This window comes from Pipistrellus hanaki (genome assembly GCF_964339955.1).
Source record: "Pipistrellus hanaki genome assembly, chromosome: 2".
NCBI lineage: Eukaryota > Metazoa > Chordata > Mammalia > Chiroptera > Vespertilionidae > Pipistrellus > Pipistrellus hanaki.
This window is the reverse complement of record NC_140504.1, coordinates 11082605-11110497: the sequence shown is the minus strand read 5'-3', so window position 1 is coordinate 11110497 and position 27893 is coordinate 11082605.

The following is a 27893-nucleotide window of genomic DNA, read 5'->3' as shown; positions in this document are numbered from 1 at the left end:
TATACACTAGAGGCACGATGCACAAAATTCATGCATGGAGCTCAGCCCTCACAGAGCCAGCTTCATCCAGAAAGAGATCCAGAAGGTTGTTCAGCTGTCTAGTCCAATTAGCATTATAGATTATTATAGATTATATTTACATGTATAATTCAAATAGAAATGTTCTTGATATCACAATGAACCTATAGAAGCTAATCTAAGTATTGTAAGCTATTAAAACCTCTCAATGAAACATAACAAAACATATATTTCAGAGGCTTTGAAATTATTTAATTTTTATTGATTAGTATTATAGACAGTGAATTGGTGAAATCCTTAGAAACTGAAGTAATAAAAACTTTCCTAAGTATATCATAAAGGCTAAAGAAAATGAAAAGACTCAGGTAAGGCATTTAGCAGATGTATTTCAAAGTCTTCTTGTGGCAGAAGAGGTATTAAATGCCAGAGTGATTGATTTTTGAAATTTTGCCATTGAATATACTTTTAAAGAAAATTAAATAGCACTATTTTGAATTTTTACATAAAAATTTTGTAATAATAAAAAATATTTTAAACTTTGATAAAAGCATAAAGTTAACTCCTTGAAAAATTTATCAGAAATAAGTCCAGCTTCCTATTATAATAGTATAAATGAAAGAAAAATTATTTGTATAAAATACTGATAAACATCTTGTGTATTGGTTATGTACTTGGGTTTTTTTAGACAACTATTTATATTTCAGGAAATTAAATGTATCTTTTTATTCAAGAACTGTGAATAATAGCAGATAGCATTTTAAAAATGATACTAAATCTTGTCTTCATCATTGAAAGTGGTCATGAGGTTACAGAGAGAGAATAAACGTGTGTTCTGATGTGGAATACTTTGAATTGGCTAGTATTGCAGTAAATATAAGATTACATAAATTTCCTAGCACTTTATGTATGATTTGTATAAAGTGTTTAAAAGTGTTAAGAAGGTTGGAAATTTGTAATGTGCTATGGCATTTTTAGGCAAATAGAGCATTTGTTATTTAATGAACGTATAATTTTCCTTCCCCAAAAATGCACTGTGTAATTACTTATAAATTCATTTTGAGTGTGCTTTGCTACTTGACCTAAGATAAAATATTACTGTCTCAACTTTATGCCAATAGCCTTTTAGGAGACAAAGAAAGACAAAATTAATTTTAAGGGTGTGATAAGAGAAAGGAATCAAGAAAATAAGTCTTGATTGAATAATTAACAGCTTGCTTAAAAATTCTCTCAAAAGGAATTATTTCTCATTTTTAAATGACTAAAATTATGAAATAACTGTTGAGAAATTAAGTAGAGCAAATTTAAGGAGAATATTTGTGATTGTATAATAGATGTATGTGACTCAAAATATTTCAGTCATATTTCTGCAGCCTGCATTATGAAAGAAATGGTAAAGTAATAAGCTATTAAATAAATCTAAATGAAAGAAGTCAGACAGAAAAAGTTAAGAACTGTGTCAGCAAACGATGGACCCACATGATGTGTTTTCAAGTTTGTTTGCGTGCAGCCTGCTTTGAAATGTACGCACCCTGGTCTAATGAAATGTAGCCTAGAGGACAAAATTAAGACACAATGTGTTTTCACATTTAATGGAATTCTCAGCAGTGTCTTCAGTCACAAGATAATGAAAACTCAAAGCTTATTCAAATCAGGACCCATTCAAAGCCTACAGGAACTACTTTAAAAGTCCCTGTGTGATTCACTGTGTTTTTTTGTGTGTGTCTTTTTTGTTGGAGTTGTTGTTTTTGGAGAGGCTGTCTCTTATCCTTGAATGTCTTATACAATACATCTTTAAATAACTTATTTCCTACTAGATTTTGATAAACTTTTTATAACCAAAATAATAACTTTAGTGAGCAACAAGGAAATATGTCTCTTTTCAGTGCAAAGATGTACAATATGGAATCTCAAGGACCCATCATCACACCTTTCGGTGCAGCTAATCCCAGAAACCAAGTAAGATGTCTGCTTTTGCATTCCGGTTTTGTGTTTTCCTAAGTGAATCACTGGCTCTTTATTAAGCAAGCATAAGCATGGAGACATTACTAATTTTATTTCCCATATAAATAAGTACTCTAACCTGTGGTAAGCTAGAGCTTATATGCCTGAGCAGTTTCCACATAGATGAATGACATTTGTTGGTTAGTGATGTCAGATCACTGCAGACAAATAGTGTTCATTCTTACATTATTATATAATGCACCAGAATTTTGTTATAGCTGTTGTAATATAAGCCAGTTCTCACTCTTTCATGCTGACGATCTTACATTAATTTTAAAGAAAGATATACATAAATAAGTAAGATATTTTTTTTGCTTTACATTCTTGTATTGGTTACATGTTTTCATTTGTTCTGTAAAAACAATTACAAATAATATTTTATATTCTATTTTATCTGACTCTCCAATTTAGATTCTACCTCCAGGGGCTTTAAAAGCATATTCTTTTAAGACTTTTTCTTTTTTATTGTATCAGTTGTGAAACACTAGGCTTAAATTCATTTCTGTAGGAAAACAGGCAAATAACAGTGAACAAATATTGCATCTTGCTTTCAAGATTAGATTTTTTGCCAATTTAATTGTCATAATTCTTGTTTTATTTTCTATTTATACACAGGAATAGACTTAAATATCAGACTTCTTATTTTCCTTGGAAATGAGTATTAGCCAAACTTCCAACCATATCTTGGCAGGCAATAGTCAACTTACAAATGGTCTGCTTCTGAGTGTGAGAGATAACAGCGATCCACTGAGCCCATTGTACTCTTACAGCCAGAGGAGATAGGAAACAGCATGTAAGCAGTAAATTTTCAACATTCACACGCATAATAGGTCATTTATATGATGGTATATATTTTGAAAGGTATATTTGCCATAAATATAATAATTATCTATTATAAATATAGTGATGTATACATATCAAATGTAAGCATACAAGTACATGTATTTTAAAAATGAGTCTCCCTATTTCCCTAATTTCATTCTATCACAAAACCACAAAAATAACCACTTTTAAAAGATTAATGAATATTTGTACCAATATGAAAGGAATAGAGAGACAGACAAGACCACTAAGTAGTTTAAAGAAAGAGATTCAGACTTTCCCTGTAGGTTTTGGTCCTGACTGAAAAGGTTGATATAACCCTAGCCAGTTTGGATAGAGCATCTGCCTATGGACCAAAGGGTCCCAGATTCCATTCTGGTCAAGGGCACATACCTTGCTAGGGCTCCTGAAGGAAGCAACCAATCAATGTGTTTCTCTCACATTGATGTTTCTCTCTATTTTTCCCTCTCTCTCCCACTCTCCCTAAAAGCTAATGGGAAAATATCCTATGGTGAGGATTAACAACAACAACTAAAAAGAAAAGGTTGTTATGAACACCATAGATTAGTACTCCTACTTAATTAATTACCCATTAGGTACTTAATGTACAATGTTAGAAAAATTCAAAAGCACAATCTGGAACCTGGTGACCTAAGCTCAGATTCCAGATCTCCCACTTACTGGCCATGTGACCTTGGGCTATGTGTTTATCATTCCCTGTGTCTCACTTTTGTTCCCTTTCTGCAAAATAAGAATGATGCCTGCCTAATGTGTTTATAACCCAAATGAAATAAATCACTATTTGTAAAGTCCTTCACAAGTTTATTTTATGTATTTACAAAATAAAGTTCTATCACTTACAAAATAAAAGATTCATGAGAAGTCATTAGAACTAAAGCATTTCAACAAAAATAAAGTAAATCTAATGATATATATCGCAAAAGAAGAAAGGAGATACATAATCATCTGTGCTGTGTTAACATTTATCACAAGGATGCCATTTGAAGTTTCCATCCTGTTATCTGTGGAGAGGACCCTGATGACATTCCAGAATTCCACTGTGCTTGGCCCCTAATGGTCTGCTAGGAGGTCTCTGATATGTGAGCCTCCTGAGAACTATGATCACCCCTGAGAAGCAGCAATACAGTTATAATTAGAGTAGAGGCTATTAAAGAAGTGTTCTTGCTCTAACTATGTTTTCTCAGACTTTGTATATTTGACCTATTCATCCATTCATCACAGGGCCAATAACATTAATCATCATTTCTTATTTTCCATTTTTTAATAGTCTGGCATTTGGGAACCTGCAGACTCAAGGAGAAGCAATCCCTCCTGGGCTAGATAATTCCTAAAGATAATCACACCGTGCCTATAAGCAAACCTTTCATATCTAAGCCTTCTTATTTCAATCTCACACACCAAGCCAATATTTTCTCTCCCCTACCAGACAACTAGTAACAGCCCCTAGAACCAAAGGCTTGCCTTGATGTTCCTGTGGAAATCCCAATAAAGGCTCTGACTCTCCTCTCACTCCCGTCTTTTACCATCCATTGCTGGAGGCAAAGACCAATAGTAGTTAGCATATTAATGTGAGAAGTCCCACTAGAAGGCTAATGGACTTTGATATTCAACAGGGCTGAAAATCAGCATAATATTGCCCTGCTGTTGGCCAAATGGCTCAAGGCAATCCCCTAAACTGATCATCTTTTTACTGTTTACCAAACTTTACCTTTGATATGTCTGTTTGCATTCCTAAAGGGCAAATGTGTATTCAAGTGAATAAAAAGCTGGCTGGTCCCAGAGCTTAGGAGAGCTTCTCTACTAGAGGGATTTTTCCACCTGGCTACCCCTTGATTTTTAAATTTCAATTTCTTATCTAGTGCTTTCATTTGTGCCTCAACCCCTACAAATCCTGAACCCCAGCTGTGCTGGTTGTGGCATCGCAGTTGATGTTTGTCCTGTGTCATTGTGTGAATCATTCTCTGGAGAAATGTAAGTATAATAAATATTAATTCTTCTCTCTTTATTTTTATCAGATTTATTGAGAAACATTTGACATACAGAACTATATAAGTTTAAGGCATACAGCATACCACAATAAATTTAGTTGACCTCCATCATCTCATGTAGGTCTTTTTTTTTTTTCTTTGTGATGAAAACTTAGAATCTACTCTATAAACAACTTTCAAATATAACATGCAACACCAATCTTTCCATCGCATTGTCTTCTCCATGTCATCACTTAGACCTCTATAAACTTACCGTGGGTGTAAATTTATAATAGTTGTATTGTGCCACTCCATTAACCCAAGTTTGCAGTTACAGCTTCCAAATGGCTTCCTCCATTTACTCTGTCAAATATTTGTCTGGTTTTAGCAATCAAATAAAGGCTTCACCATTCTATTGACTTGGAAAATTCAAAGTTGTGGTACCTTTAATGTTGTATCACATTCTTTGGGAGATATGATTGAGACTTGGTCAGTTTCTCTAAAAGAGAGAGCTGTTTGGGAGGAGAGCTTATATATTCTAAGACTACAGCTGACTTAAATATAATATGTCCAATAGCAAAATGCATGCCAGAAGCCAGTGCTTGCTCAAGGCTGTGCCAGGGTTGCAACAATGTGATGTTCACCTCCTTTGGAGCAAAGCCAACCTTCCAATCAGTGCTGTTCTCTCAAGTGCTCACCCTCTCTTCTCCCAATGGTTTCAGTCACTGCCTCTTGCCTTAGCAACCATCCCTGATGTGGACAGCCTCGGCAGGAGTATATGTGGAAGAGTGACAAGTACCAGACTTGACAGCAGTTAACACAATAAAGTGACAGCAAGGGATGCCACTAACATGGCAATGAGGGAGTCTCCAGATTAAGAGGAGAAAGATATGGCCTGTGGTTGCCCAGGTAATACAGCTAGATTTGGTTTCAGAATGAGAGGAAACTGTTAGTCCAGGTCAAAAAAGAATTTAGGGTGAGATGAGACAGTAGAGAAAACTGGGGTTAGGTTAAAGATGTTAAATTAGTCTAGTTGCTGAGAGTCTCCTAGGAAGAATTTTTTGAGAGTATTACAGTAACATGCAAGGTGTTTTAAAACATTAAGAAAACACATTTTCCTTGCTTCATTTTCTCTAAGGTTTGTCAATGAAACTGCCTACCCTGTTAAATGTGTGCTTGATGAAGTAGTAGTAAAATTAAAATCAAGAAAAATCTTCACTAGCTAATATTTTGTTGGCTAAGCAAAGTCAGTTATTGTCTATCATTGTAATTTAGCTTTCACCAAGTTTATTTTTGTTTCTCCTGGTTTTAATTATGCTTCCAATCCATCCACTTTTATTTACATTTATATCTTAAATCAATGTTGTATATCATTTAAAATTATACATTTCAAAACATCTGGTTTAATTATGCTTTCTCTCTTATTACCATCTCTGCTGCAGCTGTTTCCTTCATTCGCTGCTACCAGAAGTTTATTTTGCCTCATTTTTCAATTTTGTTTTTTTTTCTTTGGCAAGAAGATATTTTACCACATTAGAACAACTATTTTCATTATCGTTTCCCTAATAGTTGATTATCTGTTCTAAAAGGAAGAAACGATGTTGACAAAAGACAGAAGTAAAACCAAGAGTGAGCACACCCCACAGGGAGTTTTGCATGCTGCTCAGTTGGAGCACAGCTGTGCTTGGCCATGGCTTCTATGCTGCATGATACATACCACTGTAGGCAAGATTTGGGAAGCAGAGGGCTCAAAACTATGGGCACAAAAGATTGAGGCAGATGAAACCAGTTTGGCTCAGTAGATAGAGCGTCAGCCTACAGACTGAAAGGTACCGGGTTCGATTCTGGTCAAGGGCATGTACCTTGTTGCGGGCACATCCCTAGGCGAGGGTGTGCAGGAGGCAGCTGATCGATGTTTCTCTCTCATTGATGTTTCTAACTCTCTATCCCTCTCTCTTCCTCTCTATAAAAAAATATCAATAAAATATTTTTTTAAAAAGATTGAGGCAATTTTCCTTGCATATAACACTACCTAGTAACCCTTACTCAGAACTGAAATAACATAATACTTGTGAAACAGGTTCACAGAGAGGGTTCCACCTTTAGAGGTATAGATTTCTAATTTGCCGAACTGGCGATCTAGGGATAAGAATTGGGTATTATCTTCTCTAGCTTAGAAAGGGCACATTGTTTAAATTTTCTCTATATAAATTTGAATTGTAAGCCCAGGATGAATGATACCATTTTGAGATTAAACATTGATTCCATGTTATTCCATTACATTGATAAATCAAATATTAAAATATTACATAAATAAAACAACTTAGCATTGCTTTCATATTTGTAACTTTATTTCAAAAACACTTACAATAAAATAGTATTTGTGATATTGAAATAAATGGTGCTTACTAGCCCTAGAGAAGTTTAAAATATTCATATATTTATACCAATAGATCTCCATGACAATGCTAAATCATTGTATACTCCACTAAGTAGGTGAGAAAGGTCAAATTAAAAAAGTGCAATGGCCTTCTCTTTGCTCCTTTCCTGTTATTAATTATTAGGTTAATTACAATGTAGCATTGACTAGGTTAATTATAACAGTATCATCACTACTAGTCTGAGAATGAACTAACAGAAGAGAAGAAGATTAGAAAGAGTCAGATCATCAAAGATGCTGTTAAACCAATGAAAGAACCACCCCTGAAGACTGTCCCCCTCTAGACTTCTTTCAGGCAGGAGCATATATTTTATTATGGATTAAATCAATTTGAGACAAAATTCCTGTTACTTACAGGCAAAAAATATCCTAAAATGTATATAATGTCTGAGAATGGCATATCCTGAAACTCTCATATTTTCTGGTGTCCCTCAAACCAATCCATCGGTAGCATTCATTGCTTCTTAAAAAACAACATATTTCTAAATAAATTCTTGTTCCTATTTAGCAGAGATAATAATTTCTAAACAGATACAACTTTATTATGAAAGCTAGGCCATTTCTGAGATCAATTTTCACACAACAATGCCAAGAGCCTGAAAGACTCACAGCCTACAGTGCACGCCACAAACCATGGAGTGGAAAACAATGGGGAATTAGGTGAAATCTGGGTTTCTTCCCACTGAGAAAAGAGAAATGCATTTGAACAACTAGAGAGATCTGGCAGAAAAGAAGGAGTACTTTATAAAACTGAGTCCTTAATAAGAGTGATCAAGAGCCAACTCCAGACTAAAGTACTAAAATAGATAAAAGGTGTTAGAGAACAGAATATATTGTGTTCACAACCAAAAGAGTAAAGGGATGGCTGCGCACCTAACAAAATGTCCTGCCCCAATGTGAAGTGATAATATTTGATAATTTATATGCAAATCAGAAGTCAACACATAGAAGCCTTATGACAGAACCACAGAGACTCGCGCATCTCCGTGGGCTTCCACTCAGCAGTCCAAAAGTCAAAAATGGAAAAAAGCCTGAGATTTCTACAGTCAGGTGGAAAAAACTACAGAGCACATGGCCATGGAAAACAGAAACCATGGCATGAACGTGGATTTCAGCATCTGTGTCCAGTGTGAAGACCTCCTTTCATTCACTGGATGATACGTACACTTCCCTCATCACCCCCAGTAACCTATAGAAATATGCCTAATAATCCAGAGGTTAGTATATTCTGTAAGAATGTAAGCAAAAGAGAAGACAATCTACCCATTTTATCCATTGTATCACTGAGTAATGTTTTCGAGTCAGTAGTATCTAAAAGAGGAAACTACACTGCAAGGAGATGCAGGTATTTTGGATTCTGATCCCTGTTTAGAATCTCCTCAATTACCCTTGATTATTCACCTCAGGAAGAAGATCTTGAGCCCCTGGGTATAATGGTAGCCACGAAAGCTCAGAAATGCATTTTTAGTCACTATTAATCCTTCTACCACTGAGTCTGAATTGAGTAGGTCTGAAACCTTTCATCTCTTCACTGGAAGCTGACTGGGAAAATAAACTGCTATTTTAAAGAATTAAGTGCAGTTGAACCAGAGGGCAAGTTTACCAAGGATGGCCATGATGGTTCTTCACATAATAGACTCAGAATTGCATTAACAAAATGTGCCCTTACAATGAAGATGCTGACTTATTTTTTCAGACCAATAATGTGTGCACAAGCTGGGTAGCAGATGGGTATTCCTGAACTGGAATTTCTGGAGTTAAGATTGTGAGGCAGTTGTGAACGAGGTTGGCCTCTGTTTGAAGACACTGAGGAAAGAACCCCCAAAGTCTTCACTGGGGTGAGGGCCACTTCTTGAAACAGAAGAAAGCAATGCATCTAAAGCAGATGGTAAGAGATAGAGAATTGTAGAATTGTTAAGGGTTCCAAGCTGACTTTGAAAGACACAGTCAGCCACTGAGTGTGAGAAAAGAATACAAAATAGAACATATTGCTAAGATTTCAGCTTACTAAACGAAATGAAAGGGGATGTCTGGAACCAAAATAACATTAGAAGTGTTCTTTTAGGGATGCTGATGAGAATGTGTTTAGTCTCGTATCTAAACATTTAGACATTTTCTTTTAAATCAGTCAGAGTTCCATAATTAAATTTATTTTACATTTATATTGAGAATCATGAGGAATTTAATGAACAGACTCTTTGCAATGTTGTATGAATATTTAGAGAAATGACAGAATGGTGAAAACTGAAAGAGTAGAAGATGGGAATTGAGCACAAGATTCCTAAAAAACAATAATTATTCTGTCTTTTTTCCTTTATTTGAATTTGGTTGCCATAGACGAGTATTCAAATGGAGAGCAAGCACAAAGAATTCAAAAGTGTGTATTTAAATGCACATGTGTGTGCATATGTGTGTGTATGTGAACATTTGTGTGTGTGTTCCCTATGACTTGGAGCCAAATGGAAAATATTGCACTTTTTTCTTGATCACAAAAGAATACATGAAATCACCTGTTCCAAACCTCTTCTATCAAGATCTTTATACATATCCTGCTCAAAACTATAATCCTCAATACACTGTCCTAAATCTGTCCTCAAGAATGGATTTTATTCTTGCTCTTGAATAATGCATGAATTCCAACTTCGGCAGGAAGTATAAAAATATACTTTTGTGTAGTTAGGTTGTATGCATATTTTTAAAAATAAAAGATTTAAGGTCTTGGATTCTTGACTTATAGTTTCAGGTCTGTGGATATTCCTCATAACATATCTCTATATTTTAATTTGTATATCTCACTATGGGTTTACCACTTGTCATATACCCTGTGTATCCTAGTGCCTAGGATACAGTATGTTGAGTTCTGTAATGGGTTAATTAGACACATATTTATGAAGAAGCATACCCCAATGGGGACATATGTGTACATATGATCACCTCTAAAACATGGTAAATTTTTAGATTAATCAACTTATTTTTGTCACCTAAATTAACAATGTAGCTAAAGTTTATTTTTACCCAATTTTATCAAAGTAATTCAAAATTTATAAACATCATTCATTCACTTAACCTGTGTTCATCTAAATTACCTAAAGATTCATCTCTAACTCCTCACCATCAAATAATCACTGTTACCAAAAATATGAATGTTATTAATTTGTTTCTTTACATAACCTGCAATAAAATATAAATTTATTCTTTAAAAATCACTAACCTTATCATATTTCTAGTCTAAAGTACACATTTCCATTTGATCCAATGACCTATTTTTGTCACCTTTTAAAGTAAATACCTTTGTTATGTGTCCTACAATGACAGCTAAGAAGTAGTAATAAACAATAATAGATGGGATAGCAGGTCAAACAAAAGTGAGAAAGCAGTCATGCAGAGAGAACAGAGAGGTACCTTACAAACCACTCCAGGTGATTCCTCCTATAGGACTAACAGAAAAATAAGGCAGCAAAATATCAGCAAACAGATTCAAGAATATGTTAGCATGACCTCTAATAGACCGGTTCTTTTAATTCTATAATTGAACTCAGTTAAACAGCTATTATGAATGGTGATTTAAGTTTATATCTTTGAATAGAAATAAATACATTACTGCCCTACTAGGATTGAGTGTTGTTTTCTTTATCATAGAGTGAATGTGTATATATGTATTCAAAGTAGTCTGCAGGAAGCATTTTAAGACTTTATTACCGCCCAAACCGGTTTGGCTCAGCGGTAGAGCATCGGTCTGCGGACTGTAAGGTCCCAGGTTCGATTCTGGCCTAGGGCATGTATTATACCTTGGCTGCGGGCACATCCCTAGTAGGGGGTGTGCAAGAGGCAGCTGGTCGATGTTTCTCTCTCATCGACGTTTCTAGCTCTCTATCTATCTCTCTTCCTCGCTGTAAAAAATCAATAAAATATATATTTAAAAAAAATACTTTATTACAAGTGCCATGTGTAGATGGCCTACCAGACCTTTGTAATATGTGGTAGTGGAGCCTGAGGTGGATCACAAATGAGGACAAATGCACTTTTCGATACGAAAAAAAATCAGACTATAGAAAGTTATACCATTCAGAGTCGCTGAGGGTCAAGGCCAGCAGGAACTTAGCTTACCAACAGGGAAGAGTCTAAGAAAGAAAAACCTCACAACCTTAGAATTACACTGTGCAAACTCTGAAGCCAGGGTAAAGAGAGTGGTTATACTTGTGGTCCTGATGAAGCAAGAGGTCAAGTTTCTAGAAAACATGTCTGAGATAAATTATTTTTCTCCAAATACCTAATAGACTTAAGTATTGATGATTATAAAGAAAATAGTATGTATTTTCTTTATAAAGAAATTGTGATAAGTCTTCTAATTACAATCTTTTAAAACTTTATAATGGTGTGAAAGTGACACACATTTAGTAGAAACTCAACTTCCAATTTTGAATTTTGAATTTTCCTGGGCTAATGATATGCTGAATAATAGTCTCCTATAATGATAGACAGTAGCAGTGAGATGATTTTGCCTAACTGTAAATTAATGTAAGTGTTCTGAGAAAGATTAATGCAGGCTAGGCTAAGCTATGATATTTGGTGGATTAGGTGTCTTAAATGAGTTTTTTATTTAGAATTTTGGAGCTTAAAATTGGTTTTTTAGTACATAACCCCACTGCAAGCTGAGTAGCATCAGTATATATATTTGGTTATGACTCTGATGATTTTATTGTTTTGATTTTAAGACTATAATAATAACAAAGATCCTGAATTAACTGAGTCTACATTATGAGGCGCACACGTTACAGATATTTTCTCTTGGCTTTAAGACTCTCTTGAAAGGTAACTCTCTTATCGTCCCTATATTACAAATGAGAATCTACATCCAAAAATCTAGATTCAAAATTTGTTCCACAACAGAAAAGAAGTACTTTCCCAAATAATAATTCACACTTAGAAAAAGTACTTATGTTTTTAAAAGTTTAAGTTGTATCAAGATATATCATACTACTTTCATTTTTTCAACATCAGACATAGATATAATCAAGTACGTTGTTGTCCACATTATGTTATATTATTTATCTCACAAGAATTGTTGCCATCTGGATCACATACATAAAACAGAAAGAAAAAAAAACACCTAACAAGACATTTGCACAAGGAAATTACAAAAACTCTGAATTAATCTGCAGATTCAGGGCTATTCTTTGGATGACCATGAAAAATAAGTCTGATGTCACAAAACAGCAAGAGAGAAATGGAACACTAAGATGTAATTTTCACAGGAAATTACATTCTTAAAATAATCATCAAGCATTTTTTTCTCTCTCAATAAAATAGATTTAACTCTAACAGAAGCAAACCAAATCAAGAATGCTATAATATATTTTGAGATATAAGTAATTATTTTTGTGGTACATATATGCTCTTCAATTTTATTTAAATCATATATATATGTAATATATGTATATATAGATAGATATACATTATACATAGATATTACATTATATATAATATATATAACATACCTGTATTATATATATCTAGCATATACATTATTCTGTATATTCTATAGCACTATATATTTTACTTATATAGACTATTTATTATAACATTATACTTTAAGATAGTACATTTATTTATTGTATTTTTATAAATGATAGTACCAACTACAGCTCTAAGATTCAGACCTACTACAATCTGGGTTGTTATTGCTTTCTTTTTTTTTGAGGGGGAGGGGTTTGGTGTGTTTGTGTGTGCCCCTTTATCACCATATTTAGCATCCATGCAGAGTATAAGACATTAAGACAAGGTCAGTAACAATAAGACTTAGAATCAATCTGCCAATGTCACATGCAAATCACATATACTGATTCTAATCACATGGCTGCTGCTGAATTTGTAAGAAATACTGAAGGAGCTGTTTAGAAGATGAAGTTAAGTGGGGAGACTAAAGGCAGAGGGATCAGCAGAAATATTTCAATATATAAGATCCTCAAAAGTACAATTTAAAACAATGCCACACACCTTCAGCTTGTCAGCAAACTACAGGGAACAGGTACCTGGGCTGTTGTCAAATTAGGGTGACTTCTTAAGCTGAAGCTCCAAAAGTAAATTCATGTTTTTTAGCCTCCAGCTACAGAGCACTGAGTGCTGGGAATGTATCTGTCTTTGGGGCTAAAAATGCACACATAGAAGGGGATCAATGTCAATGGAAAGTCACTATTTTATTCTTGTCATAATCACAGAGAATGTGCAGGTTAGTATTGCAGAATGGAAGGAAACATCAAAGCCCATGATCAAAATTGTCCCCAACCTGACAGATAATTCGAACAACCTGGAATGCTTTGTATCATATTGACTTATACCACCCAACGTTCCCCATTCTAAATTGCTGATTCTGGCAGTGGGATTCAGGAATGCACAGTTTTTTTTGTTTTGTTTTGTTTTGTTTTAAGTTCCTAAAAGGATTGTAATGAAAATCCAGGTTTCAGGACAACTGATTTACTCTAACCCTATTTCTTCTAAAACTCACCACTTTAGACATCTAGGATATTTGCATATATAAAGGTAGAGAGAAAGGAATGAATTGCACTATATATCTAACAACAAATATAATATTAAAAAACAAAAACTGTGTTTTTTTGGCATCACTGACAACCTGGGATTTTTTTTTTTATCATCACATATGAAGTGCTCATCTTCAGACCTTGTTTTCTCATCTTCAAAATCTCTCTTTTGTTTCCAGCATCAAAAGCAATTTGGTCACAGATTCTAGGAAACTGCGCGCGCGCACACACACGTACTTCAGTAAGCAGTTCCATTTATAAAGACCTGAACTTTTTGGAAATCCATGGGGGAAAAGAAGTAACAGAATATCCAAGTTACACATTAAGCTCTCACAAAGAAAAGGGGGAGAAACCAATGTGGTAGATGAATTTGGTTTGGGGAGGACATAAGTTGGATAATGTATATTTCTGATATGGATTTTTTTGATCCGTTATGCTTAATACAACAAAACTTGGACTACGGTCCTCCATAGGGAAGAACGCATGTAGTTAGGACATGCAAATGAAACTGCCTAACAGGACTGCTGGAGAAGACACTACCCATGGGAGGGATTATAAATTAAATATTGTTCTCCCTGGTGTTAATAATCTCAAAGGCAATGCTTTTTACAGTCCTTGTTACAGTCCTTGAGAGTGACAAATTGTTTCAGCTTTTTTATTATTATTATTATTCCTGGTTGTCCCATATTGTCCTAATATCCTACAAATCATATTTTGCATATTTTGATACCTCCTATTGATATAATACGATAATATTTCCTTTTATTATGTGCAACATCAATAATCTCACCAGAGTCACTAAGAAACCCCATAAAACAACAACAGACTGTACCAATTTCTTTTGTTATTGAGTTATTCCTATTTAGTTTCAGAAAAAAACAATATCTAGCCCTATCCAGTTTGATTCTGTGGATAGACTGCAGACTGAAGGGTCCTGGGTTCAATTCCAGTCAAGGGCAGGTACCTTAGTTGCTGGTTCACTCCTTGGCCCTGGTAGGGTAGGGTAGGGGTGCATGTGGGAGGCGACCAATCCAATCAATGAGTCTCTCTCACATTCATGTTTCTCTCTCTCTGACTCTGCCCCTCCTTTCTACTCTCTGTAAAAAAGAAATGGAAAGTTATCTTTGGGTGAGGATTAATAAAACAAAACAGAAAACAAAGCCTCATCTCATTAACCAACCATGCTGCCAAAGTGCTGCACAAAATGTATGATAAAATGGCAAACTATCTCCCTGAACAAACTAAATCTGAATTTAGCTACTAATTCTTTTCCCTTATTCTGCAGGGATGATAATAAAAAAAAGCATTAAAAAAAACTACTATTAGGAGCTATTGAAAGGAACAAGTAAATTAATTCAAATCTGCCCTTTAAAAATATCAGCTACCATATTTAGTATTATAGTAGACATAACTGTTGAAAGTGATCCTATATAATAAAGAGATAATATGCAAATTGACTGCCATGCCCTCACAAGATGGCTACCTATGAGCAGGCCAGCAGGGCGTTAGTGATGGATGACCAAAAGACTGAACAAATAGGCTGCATGGAGCAACCAGTCTAGCAGGGGGGATAGTTGGGGACAACCAAGTCAGCAGGAGGGGCAGTTGGGGGCGACCAGGCTGGCAAGGGGGCAATTAGAGGCAACCAGGCTGGCAGGCAGATGAACGATTAGGAGGATTGTGAGAGGGATGTCTGACTGCCGGTTTAGGCCCGATCTGAGGTATCCAGGATTGGAAAGGGTGCATGCTGGGCTGAGGGGACCATGCTGGGCTGATGGGACCCTCCCATGCACAAATTTCATGCATTGGGATCCAGTTATTTTATAATTACTTTATTTTTCAATTTTCTTTTCTTTAAATTCATTTATTGGTTGATTAAATTGTTTTTAGTGTGTTCTGTATTGCAGACAATGCTCTAGGCCCTGGGGATTTTGCCAAGGTAAAGACCCTGCCCTCATGGAGATGACATTTTAATTGAGGGTAAAAGCTACATATTCATAGGCAACTAAATAAATGAATGTGCCAGGCGTGATATATATTATTTAGAAAACAAGGCAGGGACAGGGTCAGAATAAATTGGGGTTGCATGTTAGGTAGGGTGATCTGGAAAGTCTCATTTGGTGACGTTTTAGCACAGATCTGAATATATTGAGGACATAATGCACATGACTGGTAAGAAACTATTTCAGTGGCACCAACATATGTGAAGTTTCAGTACATTGTTGATATGTATGAAGAAAAGACAGTGGGCAAGTAAGAAGGAGTAAGCAGTAAGTGAAGAGATTCTTTGATGACATGAAAAATCTATGCTCCATGATGAAAATTTTGCTTTGCATATAAAATATAAAGGCTAATAGAACAGTGAATACATATTTCATATTACATTTTAAAATGATGATGATGATGATGATAAATATATAGATAAAATATATAGTATGTGTGTACCCATAGTAATGCATATATTTTCCTTTCATGTAAATCTATTCCTCAACCCATATTTTCTAGGTGACCTTGCAAATGGAAAAATGTTTGTGGGATTTTAAAATTTTTGAGGGGAAAAATACTGCCCACTCCTATCTCCAAATCTCATAAAGAATGACATGCCTTTGATCCACTTCCAAGAATCCCTTTCTGGAAATATAGTATGGATTACATTTTATAGATTATTTATTTCTAATTTTAAATAGTGGCTTCAAATGGGACTATAACTCTGACAAATAACACATTATTCAGATTAAGCATGAAAAGAAAATGGGTAAACAAGAGAAAGCCAAGTCTTTTCTCCTGATAAGAAAGATACTATTTTTAAGTGTCGAGGGGAAAAGTAGGCTAATGTGTGTGATACTACAAGAACATATTGTGCACAATATGCTGTTTACACAAGTGTGCCTTACTTGCAATAAAATAAATCAAAGTTCTCTTTACTGTACAAGGAGTGATTTGAGTAGGAATGTTTCATTAGGAAAGTTTAAGAAGTTGATTATATAAGAATTTTTCCAGCATATAATTTTACTGGACCAAATAATATGTCCCATTTGTTGTTCAAGCTTTAAAACAAAATATCAGTTTGCAAAAATGGAAAAAGACTTCAGAGAGCCATAGGAGATGATGAAAATTATCATTACACTTACACTAAAAAAATTTTCTCTGATATGGCCTCTCCTCTCTGATACTAATTTATACCCTAAAATTAGTCTTAAAATTGGTTTGCAGATAAACATAAACATGATTGGTAAAACTTATGAAAATGGAAAATGTCCTTTTACTAGTAATATTGCATATCAGCATGTAAATTTCACTCCATTATTAGTAATACAATCCACTTAGAATTACTCAGTTTAAAACAACCAAAAATATAATTGCAACAATTGTATTCTACTGTATAATATAAGTATGTGCCATAATTTGCTATATATTCCCACTGTGTAGACTAGACTATACCACAGAGACTGAGAAGGACCTTTGGAAGCTGTGCTCTTTTAGGCCACTTGGAAATTATTTAGGAAATTAGCACTCATTATACTGAATGACACAATAGAGTATAGAAAGGTCAACATAGCTTTCAAAAAGTCTAACATGAGAGATTATAGATCTAAAGTTGTCACATTACTTTAACTACATATTATTAGATATGAATACATATAAAAAGCCAGCCACTGGAATGCTGTAATGACCAGAACAACCCCTCTGAAGCCCCTCCCCCTGGCCAGCCCCACCCCTAATTGCCCCTCCCCCCCTGCCATAGAAGGTGCGGCTGGCCAGCCCACCACCTACAGCCCCTCCCCACAGTTTACCCCAGCCCTGCTAAGCTCTCACCATCATGATGGGCCCACAGTCCCTCCTCCCAGCCAGCTCCTCCTCCAATCACTCCCCATCCCAATTGGGGGTGGGGCTCCCCAGCCAACCTCTCATGGCCCCTCCTCCCAGCTAGCTCAGCCAGTTCGAGTCCAGATAGCTTGGGTTGGCTGGCCAACCTCCCGCCATCTCCTCCTCCCAACAGGCCCAGCCCCAATTTGCCAATTGGGGCCAGGCCAGCCAGACCCCACCCATGCACAAATTCGTGCACTGGGTCTCCAGTTTTCAAATAAGAATCCTATTTAGTGATAAAAATAAACCTGCGTTTGGATTCAGCTATCTCAATTTCTAGAAAAATGATGGGATATATATTTACATAAATAAAGAAAAAAATATTTATAATGCTATTTTTTACAGATAGATGTTTCCACATACCTTAGAACTAAATTTAAAAAAATCATTACTATTTGAAAAGTTATATATTATATACATCCAGTTTAATGGAGAGAAATAATCCATCTCCATTAACATGAGTCCCACTAGGAGCCCAATTTTGCATGCATCATTAACAATCACCGAATATTCAAATTCCTAGAAAATTATATATTTGTTCTACTACTCTGTGCAAGCATCTTAATATTTATCTGGTTCTTGATTTTAATCCTTATGCAAAACTTAAAGGCAGATTTTATCATCTCTATTTGATAATGAAAGAAAATTTGCTTCAAATGTTTAATGTAGAAGACTCATAAGAGTTAGAAATTCCTTCTTTATGTGTATGTATAATATCACTTCATTGCTTTATCCATTTTGTTGATTAATTTTATCTGTCGAATGGGCTGGTGGTACTCAGATATTTTTTTTTTGTTTCACGGTCATTGCCTGATCAGGGGACAATTTATATGAACACCTTACGTGAACAGGAAATGATTATCTGACAAATTTTGCATATTAAGAACTTACAAAAGAATATTCTAGGATGAGAGTCTCAATTAATATAATTAATGTAGTATTCAACTGCAAATTAAAAAAACAACAAGTTCTATCCTGCCAATATAACTGCGTGGCATCTAACTCACAAGAGAATTAAAGAAAATAATCACTTAATTATATGCCTTACTAGAGAGTATAAGAAATAAGTTTATAAAAAGCAGGAGAACAATTTATAACTTTTTTGATAGGAAAAAAAAAGTCTGAATTAAATTCCAGTAAACATTTGTTGAGAACCAAGGATGGGTCATTGTTGATCATTGACTACAGGCCAAAACTGGTACAGAAAACAAAGTGATTAACTTCATGGCCCTGCCTTCTAGGAAGATAAAAGATAAGTCAACAAGACACTCTTTAAAAAATCACAAGTCACACATAAAGTTCTCAGACAAACATAAAAAGACACATCAAACAGCAAAGAACAAAGAGAAAGTAGCAGAGATCCTTGAGGTCTCTGAAGGGATGTCTTTGGAAGAACTAGGAAAGAGCCTGATCTAATTGAGGACGCCTTGGGCTTCCAGGACAACATGAGAAAAATCATGCTCCTGGCAGAGGTGACGACCCCATCAAATCACTGCATGTAGCTTCTGTGAGGCGGTTGGCAAGGGTGAGACTGCAGAGTACCCAACTGTGAGGGAATGTTCTGTTTCCCTTATTTTACAATACAAGAAATCCTAGAAAAGGTTGCCTTCTAAGCCTTTATCAATCTTATTCTTATTGTTTCTTAATTTCTTAGGCAGAAATGAGGCAGCAGCTTATTTTATGAGTTGTAAGCTATTGCCCACAAAACAAATATTTTATCCAGAAACTCATGCAAAAATGAGACAGCAGACAGATCCCTATTGACATCAGAATAAAGAAAACAGCCCAGGCTTGTGTTGCGCAGTGGTTAGTGTTTGCTCACAGACGAAAGGGTCTCTCCGGTTCAATTCCAGGTCAAGGGCATGCACCTGGTACCTGGATTGCAGGTTTCATCCCGGCCTGGTTGGGAAACGTGTAGGAGGCAGCCAATTGATGTGTCTCTCTCCCATCGATGTTTCTTTCTCTCTCCCCACCTCTTCCTACCTCCCTCTCTTCCACTCTCTAAAAAAAATAAATCAATGGGAAAATATTCTAGGATGAGGATTAACAACAAAAACAAAAGACAACAACAAATAAACAAAAAAGAATAAAGAAAACAGCTGAGAAAGGAGTGTGAGAGAGAGGAGAACATGCATTGATCTCCAAAGCAGGTGTCTTTAAGTCAAAGCAAATGCAGAAGGGTATTGATACCCACTTTAGTGTGTGTGTGTGTGTGTTTGAGTAAATCTACTGAATATCTCAAAAGTCCCATCCCATGCTCAGCTGTAAGGAAAAAATAAATAAAACAAAATAAACCTACAAGGTGATTTTGTGACTGGTTGTAATAAGTATTTAGTAAAATATGTAATGTCTTTAATTTAAAAATTTTGAAACTCCAATTTACATCTATTTACAGTGAACATACAATTTATTTGTAAATCAAATATTCATTTAAGCTAGATACATAGATAAATCTGCTTTTAGGAATATTATATATGGATATCCTAATTCTACAACTCTTATAATTAATAAATCTTTCTTATTATAACTCACTAGTAATTTTGTTCCATAAAAATTATTAAAGATCTTGGAAAAATAAAACCTTATTTTTTAAATTTTAAATAATAGAAAGTTGATTTTTAAATTAATTTTATTAGTGTAAAATAAATCTCTTTTTATATACACTTGTATTAAAATAGTTCATTTTATTCAACCAACGTGATAATTAGGACACATTTTATTATAGATAAACTAGTCATTTATTTATTCATTCACCTCAGAAAGGTTCATTAAACACCCATGATACAAAATGTTTACTTAATTTTGTTGTTTTCTAATTGAATTTATTGAGGTGACTTTGGCTAATAAAACTATATAGGTTTTTTAGTATATAATTCTATAGTAAATCATCTATATATTCATTCTGTGTTTAGATTTGCAACATTTTTATATTACAAAATAGACTGAACCTCATGTTCACATTAGGCCTATATTTATAGTTATAAATCACATTTCTCAGTCATACTAATGAATACATATCTTTCAGCCAGCCTTGGTTATTTATAAAATTGTATTAGAACTAATAATAATACTTCACTACCTAAGACTCTTGCTTTTATTTATGAATAATAATAATAAAATAATTAGAATAATTCATGGGAAGGAAAAAGTTAATGTAAGAAAATTAAACTTCTGATAGCATTTGTCAACATAAGAAATGTCCAAACCTGTAGAGAATTTTTATAATATTTATTTGAGCCCAGATGGTATGGCTCAGTGGTTGAGCATCAATTGATGAACAAGGAAGTCACAGTTAGATTCCTGGTCAGGGCACATGCTCAGTTTTTGTGCTAGATCCCCAGTGTGGAGCATGCAGTACTGAGCTGATCAAAGATTCTCTCTCATCATTGATGTTTATATCTCATTCTCCCTCACCCTTCCTCTCTAAAATTATATATATAAATTTTATAGGGGGAGGGTGGTGCATGAAATTCGTGCAACGAGGAGGCTCCCTCAGCCCAGCCTGAACCCTTTCCAATTTGAGACCCCTTGGGGGATGTCTGACTGCCTGCCTGCCTGATCGCTTCTAACTGCTCTCCCCTCCTTCCCTGATCACCCCTAACTGCCTCTGTCTCGGCCCCCACCACCATGGCTTTGTCCAGAAGGACATCTGGGAGACATCTTGTCTATATTTGTTTTGTGGGCAACTCATATGTAATTTTTGTAAAAGTAAAGAATTCATTTGAGCCAAACTGAGGACAACTGCCAGGAAATGAGATCTCAAATGCTCCCAAGAATGACAGTCTTGCAGCTTCTTTTATTCATTTGAAATTAAGGAGAGAACACAAGGAAGATTACAGGGAGGTGGGGGAAAAAGCAAAGCAGTGATTGGATTGCAGGAGAGTTAAGATCATGTGCCCTCTTGAGGATGACTAAACTTAATTCAAAGTGTGTTAACCTAGACACCAAAAATAATGGACAGGGCTTGCTTAGGACAGAGATGTACCCTTCACTAAAGAGTTATACACCTGGTGCATGTCTGCCCTCCATGGACTTCCCAGGTAGGAATTTATGATCAGATCACACTGTGAGTTTACTTTTGGTTCGATTTATTGCAGCACCTCTATTTTGTCCACACATTCTTGCTAAGCTCAGGTCTACATATGACAGAATTAATCCACAAAACAAATATTTTATCCAGAAACTTTGTCTTCATGTATAATGCCCTTTTGTACTGAGATATGATTTTTTTTTTCTTATTTGAGCTGCTGTTTTTTCTCTTGATAATGACTATTCATTCTGGCTAATTACATCCTAGAGTGGTAGAACATACCCTAAATCTATTTTTTTTTTTATCACAATCCTAAATTTAGTAGTATTTGTTTTCAAAATCATAATAAAATATAGTCTATATAATAATTACAACAATTTCTCCAGAAATATAGCATTCTTCTCTAAGTTGTCAAATGTACAAGATCAGAGAAGAAAAATGTTCATAATATCAGAGAGGGTAGAATAGGTAAATATTTTGTTAAATTTAATTTTCTGTTGCTATAAATGTATAGTGTCAAGCAATGACCTAAAATTTGTCAAAACCATATAAAAATATTAGTCATAAACTTTAAAAAAAGGAATATATTTTCAAAAGTCAGAGCACTAGACAGAGTTTTCAGAGAAGTGGAAGTTGTTTTGAGCACATTCCAGGTTGCTAGGGTCTCCCGAAACACTCTCTTCCAAGGTATTTTCTGGTCTTTGTAACTCAGCAGACTCTTTGCTCCAACAGAAAATATCTTAACCTCCTGACTTTTCTCCATCATCATTTTACTTTACCTTTTCTTTCAAGGATGCATTAGACATCTTAATGGATTGAGTTTTAGTCTTAGAAAATATGTCAGTAGAAAAAGGTTAGTTGCTATTTCAAAGAGAAAGAAGCCATGTGGTTGGTGCTGGGTGGGAGTGTGGGGTATTTACCTGGCAGATCCTAGCCATCTGATAACATTTTTCTTCTTAATGAAAGTCTGTCTTTTTATAATATGTTTGGATAGGTTTCCGTTGGGTCAGAATATATTCATTCAGCACATGTAATCATTCTCCTCTCACAGACCCACAGCAGCTGTTACAACACCTTCATACACAGTAATCCAGGTAGCCCCATTCATAAATTATTTATGAGGTTAAGCCTACTTATCCAAAATTTGAAACTCTGTAAAGTGGTTAAAGTACCCTGGAGTAACTGGTAGATACTAAGGACTGCATAGTGATTGAAGATCTCAGAGCTTTCTTGATCACATCTGGAAAGAAATCGCTCTCTTCCTAACACTCATTATAAAAACCAAATGAAGTTTGACAGTTGGTTTGATGCTTCTTTGTCTGTGTATCTATTTTTGTTCATCAGTTTATGATGTTCATTATATTCCACAAATGAGTGAGATCATGTGATGTTTATCTTTCTCTGGCTGCTTATTTTGCTTCAGTGGGAAGGCAGGGGAGGATTGTGGGGGGAGGGCGGGTGGGGGTAGTGATTAACCAAATAACTGTATGCATGCTTATAAATATAACCAATAGATACAGATCCCGGGGCGGGGGGGGGGGGGGGGGGGGCGGGGAATGGGTGGAGCGGTGGGAAGCCAGGGGGAAGTCAATTTGGGTAAAAGGAAGACAAATGTTCTACTATTTGCAATATTTTAAACAAAATAAATGAAATGACTAAAGGCAAACACAATTTAGGAAATAACAACTTCAATTGAGACATTGATACCAATAATCAGAAATTATTGAAATACCTGAAATATGGAAGAGTACAATTTTGCGCATAGGAGAAAAGTGAAATAATGTACTAAGATAAGTCGCTATTTCTTTCTGGGGGAAGGGGGGGGAAGGTTCAGTTTTAAAATACAAATCTAGAAAAATCCACTAGTATTTCCAAATTAGAAATCTAGAAATAGTACAAGGCATAAAAGCAGGAAGCTCCACAGATGAATCATTTCAGCAGCTGCAGATCATTAATATCTAGCATCTCTAATATCAACCCACAGACACAAAATTCTTAGAATGGATAAAATGTTGCTGCTGTTCACAATCTAATCATACATACCAACGATGGAGCAATGTGATCTTAAAAACATATTAATTTTGATTCTATGTGGATTTTTAAATTTAATAGAGTGATCCCATTACTACTATGTGTGCCATTATATTGGAGTGTAACTCTAGTAGAAATTAATGAAAACACCACTCAGTCTACTACATAAAATAATCTTCCTGACCAAGCCTACAACCAAGACTCAGATGTTGAAGATGCTACTTGAACTAGATAGAACAGTAACGTATGTACCCACCACAGTGACATCTGAGAGGTTTATATACAGCTTCATGTTCAGAAGATTCAAAGAATTTTAGCCAAACAGTAGCCACTACATGACATGGTGGGAATACTTCCCTCTTCCTGCCAAATTCAAAGAAATCTATACAACGAATGTTTGAAATTGAAAGTAAACCTGCTATGAGAAATCTGACAAATGTTTACCTACTGGGTGAAAAATTAAAACCAAAATGATATTAATTTCTTATTTATTTTTATTTTGTATGATGCCTGACATTTACACAGAACCTGAGTATATGGCAAGAAATTAGGAGAATTCTGTTTTTGGGAAGCGGACAGCATTTGGTTGTAAAAGGTCACTTATATCTGGAGAGCTTGAAGGCTACAGAATATTTATAGACCCTACAGCTGCAATTGGCTCATCATTTGAAGACTGTAGAAACTCCACATATCTTTGAGAATTACAGGGTTCATGCAGAAAATAGTAATTTGCTCCAAAAAAGGTTGGGTTTTGTTTTGTTTTACTTAAAAATTTTACTCTATTTTTAAAAATATATATTTTTGTTGATTTTAGAGAGGAAGGGAGAGGGAGAGAGAGATAGAAACATCAATGAGAGGGAATCATTCATCAGCTGCCTCTTGCAAGCCCCCTACTGGGAATTAAGCCAACCAAGCATGTGCCTAAACCTGAATGGAACCATTATCTCCTGGGTTCATAGGTCAATGCTCAACTGCTAAACTATACTGGTTGGGCAATTTTTTTAAAGGTAGTTAGCCAAAATAACCAGAAAAACTTGATATCAAGGAGAAATCCCAGCTCATTTCAAATATCTTTTTTCCTGAAGTTCAATCTTTAACACACTTTTTAGCATAAGCCAGGCAATTGTTAGATGCTTAATTTTAAATTTTAAATGATTTTAAACAAATCCATTTAAAAATTTATATTTTTAGGAGGCAATAGATGAATTGCCTTTAAAGAGGTTGTTTCTTATAAATTGCATTTTTATATGGAAGGAGGTGAAAATGAATATGCTGAAATGTAATCCACAGGCTGAAGATCAACAAGAGTTACTCATTCAAAAATGCCACAAAAATAATCCTATATAATAAAAGGCTAATATGCAAATAGACTGAACAGTGTAGTGACTGGTCGCTATGATGCACATTGACCACCAGGGGGCAGACATTCAAAGCAAGAGCTTCCCCCTGGTGGTCAGTGTGCTCCCACAGAGGGAGCACTGCTCAGCCAGAAGATGGGCTCAGGGCTGGTGAGTGCAGGAGTGGTGGTGGGAGCCGATCCTGCCTCCACAGCAGTGCTGAGGATGTCTGACTGCCAGCTTAGGCCCGCTCCCCTTCAGCTGGACATCCCCCAAGAGCTCCCCTACTGTGAGAGGGTGCAGGCTGAGCTAAGGGACAAGTTTTGTGCATCGAGCCTCTAGTTAACAATAAAATGCCACAAAAGGATTTTGGTGAGTCAGAACCAGTTTGCAAGACTGAGGCAACATATAAAGTATGAAAAGGTAACTCAAGTCTCCCTGGGCTTAGCAAAATGGAATGAATTGTAATAGAATGACTTGCAAAACAAGAAGTATTTTACTGGCCAGATTAATGAACTGGATATATGGCAAGATATATATGTAAAGTATATGATTTTCAAACCACTTTGCTGTACACCTGAAACTAATACAGAATAATATTGAGTGTAAACTGTAATTGGGGAAAAAAATAAAAAAAATAACGGAAGCATGAAATAAACAGGTACCTCAGAGGGAAGGGGTAGAGAGAGAGAGATTAACTAAAAAACTTATATGCATATATTCATAATCCATGAACACAGACATTAGTGCCCGAGGAGGGGGCAGGAACAGAACGGATGGACTTAATGAAGGAAAAAGGGGAAATCTGGAATACTTTCAATAATAAAGATAATTTTTTTAATTACAGAGAAATAAAAAATAATAATAAATAAATATTTTTTATTAAAAAAAAAAAAAAGAGCAGTGTCCTCCTAGTAGTATAAAGTAAAAGATCCAATACCAAGATGCAAGCTCCCGGAGGGCAGTGTTTGTAAGTCTCAGTTCCTGCTGCAGCCTAGCACCTGTCTTATTGCTAATGTCTGCCAATAATGACGCTCAGGGAGTGTCTGCTCCTGATAAGAATGCCCCATTAAACTGGAGCAGATAAAAATTAAAGGAGAAAAGACAAAAACTTCTCCTTAGGTGTAGCAGGAGTTAAGGTAGATTTTGTATATTTACTTTGTATATTTGAAAGCAAACTTTTCAAAACTGGATGTTGATTCTCAGTAAACCTTAAGGGCAGTGCCCCATTTTGAAGTATTATTAGCAACAGAAGAGACTGTGCCAAATAATATACTGTTGTTTTCTCATTATCCAACAGAATTTCGTTAATATGGCATTAGCACTCATTTAGTATTTGCTTCAAGGTTAAATTGTGTGGGTTTTTTGTTTTTTTGTTTTTTTGTTTTTTTAAGGGCCAGATGTAGGACCTTAATTTGTTTTACATGTTGTTACAAAATATGACAGGTATTAATTGCTGACCCACAAAAAGTAGGTGGCACACAAACATAACATAATTCCTGGGGAGTTGTATATAGGTGCTATTTGTCAAAAATGTAGGCAGGGTGTGGGAAAATCACAGGAAACAATTCAGCAACACAGCAGCAGGTCGATCGGGGTGTTGCCTAATTAAGACAAGAGGGGCAAGTGATTATCGAGACCCAGGGGAGAGAGTCTAGTAGCAAAGGCCATCGGAGGGGAAACAGTAATTTTCTCTCAAACGGCCCTGTGGGCCCCAGGCCTGGGAACCAGGGAAATATGCACACTGACCTCTTGCCCCTTCGCCATTGGCCAAATTCAGTTGGAATATAGAGGACAAAAAGTTATTTGTAATATAACCTGTGAGTTAATCTCCTTACATTGGAAAGAGTAGAAAGTAGCACTAACATTAAGTGGATATTATGAAAGCATAATACTAAACTCTTAACAATGGAGAACAATGGAGGATTTGCAATTATATGCAAAATATTTGTTTTTCTCTAAAGTATTTGATTATATATCTACGAAAGTTAATTGTTCGTCGGAATACTGTTTAATAGGCTTATTAAAGTCCTAATTGTTTCAAAAACATTTTGTTTTTCATAGATCTAACTCAAGCAGATTAAGTGTACTAGAATGAACTAATGATGGAATGGGTATATTCATAATGAATAGAATTTTGCATCACACAGTCTCTAAAAGCTAAAAGTAAGCTCTCCCAACAAATTCTGAAAGATACTCATTTCGTTCTTAGAAACTTTTGTTCATTTGTTCTTTTAATCCCCTACACAATGAATCTAGCAGAAAGAGAGTGCTAGTTTCTTACAATGGGTTGTCAAGTGTTAGGTATTTTAAATAACGAATTTTTTTTTCTGTAACACCGCATTATGAATTCATATTTGTGAAGTACTTAAGAAATAATTCAATTAATATTATTATAGCCATTGGGCATTCATCTATTTCATTCTAGTCATTCATTTTTATGATCACAAAAAGTCATAAAAGTTCTATACGAAACTTAAATTGCCCTAAAATACAAAAGAAAAAGATTGCTTGCTGTTTCAAACTGTCTGAACAATGATGTATGGCTACATTTCCTCTGGGGACCTTATTATTTAGCACTTTAGAAATACATTGATAGTAAATTCACAAGCCTTTCCATTTTTTCAGTAATTAAATGTAGATCAGACTTGTAGAGGTTTTGACTAGGATGGAGTCTACTTCTTTCTTACCTTCATTGCTTTATCTGCGGTTGAGAAAGCCGAAAGTCACAGAGACCAAACTTACACAGTTAGTGATATAGAAGCTGCATCGGGACAAGGCTGGTTTTCTAATTTTGGACCTGAATCTTATCCTACTGGT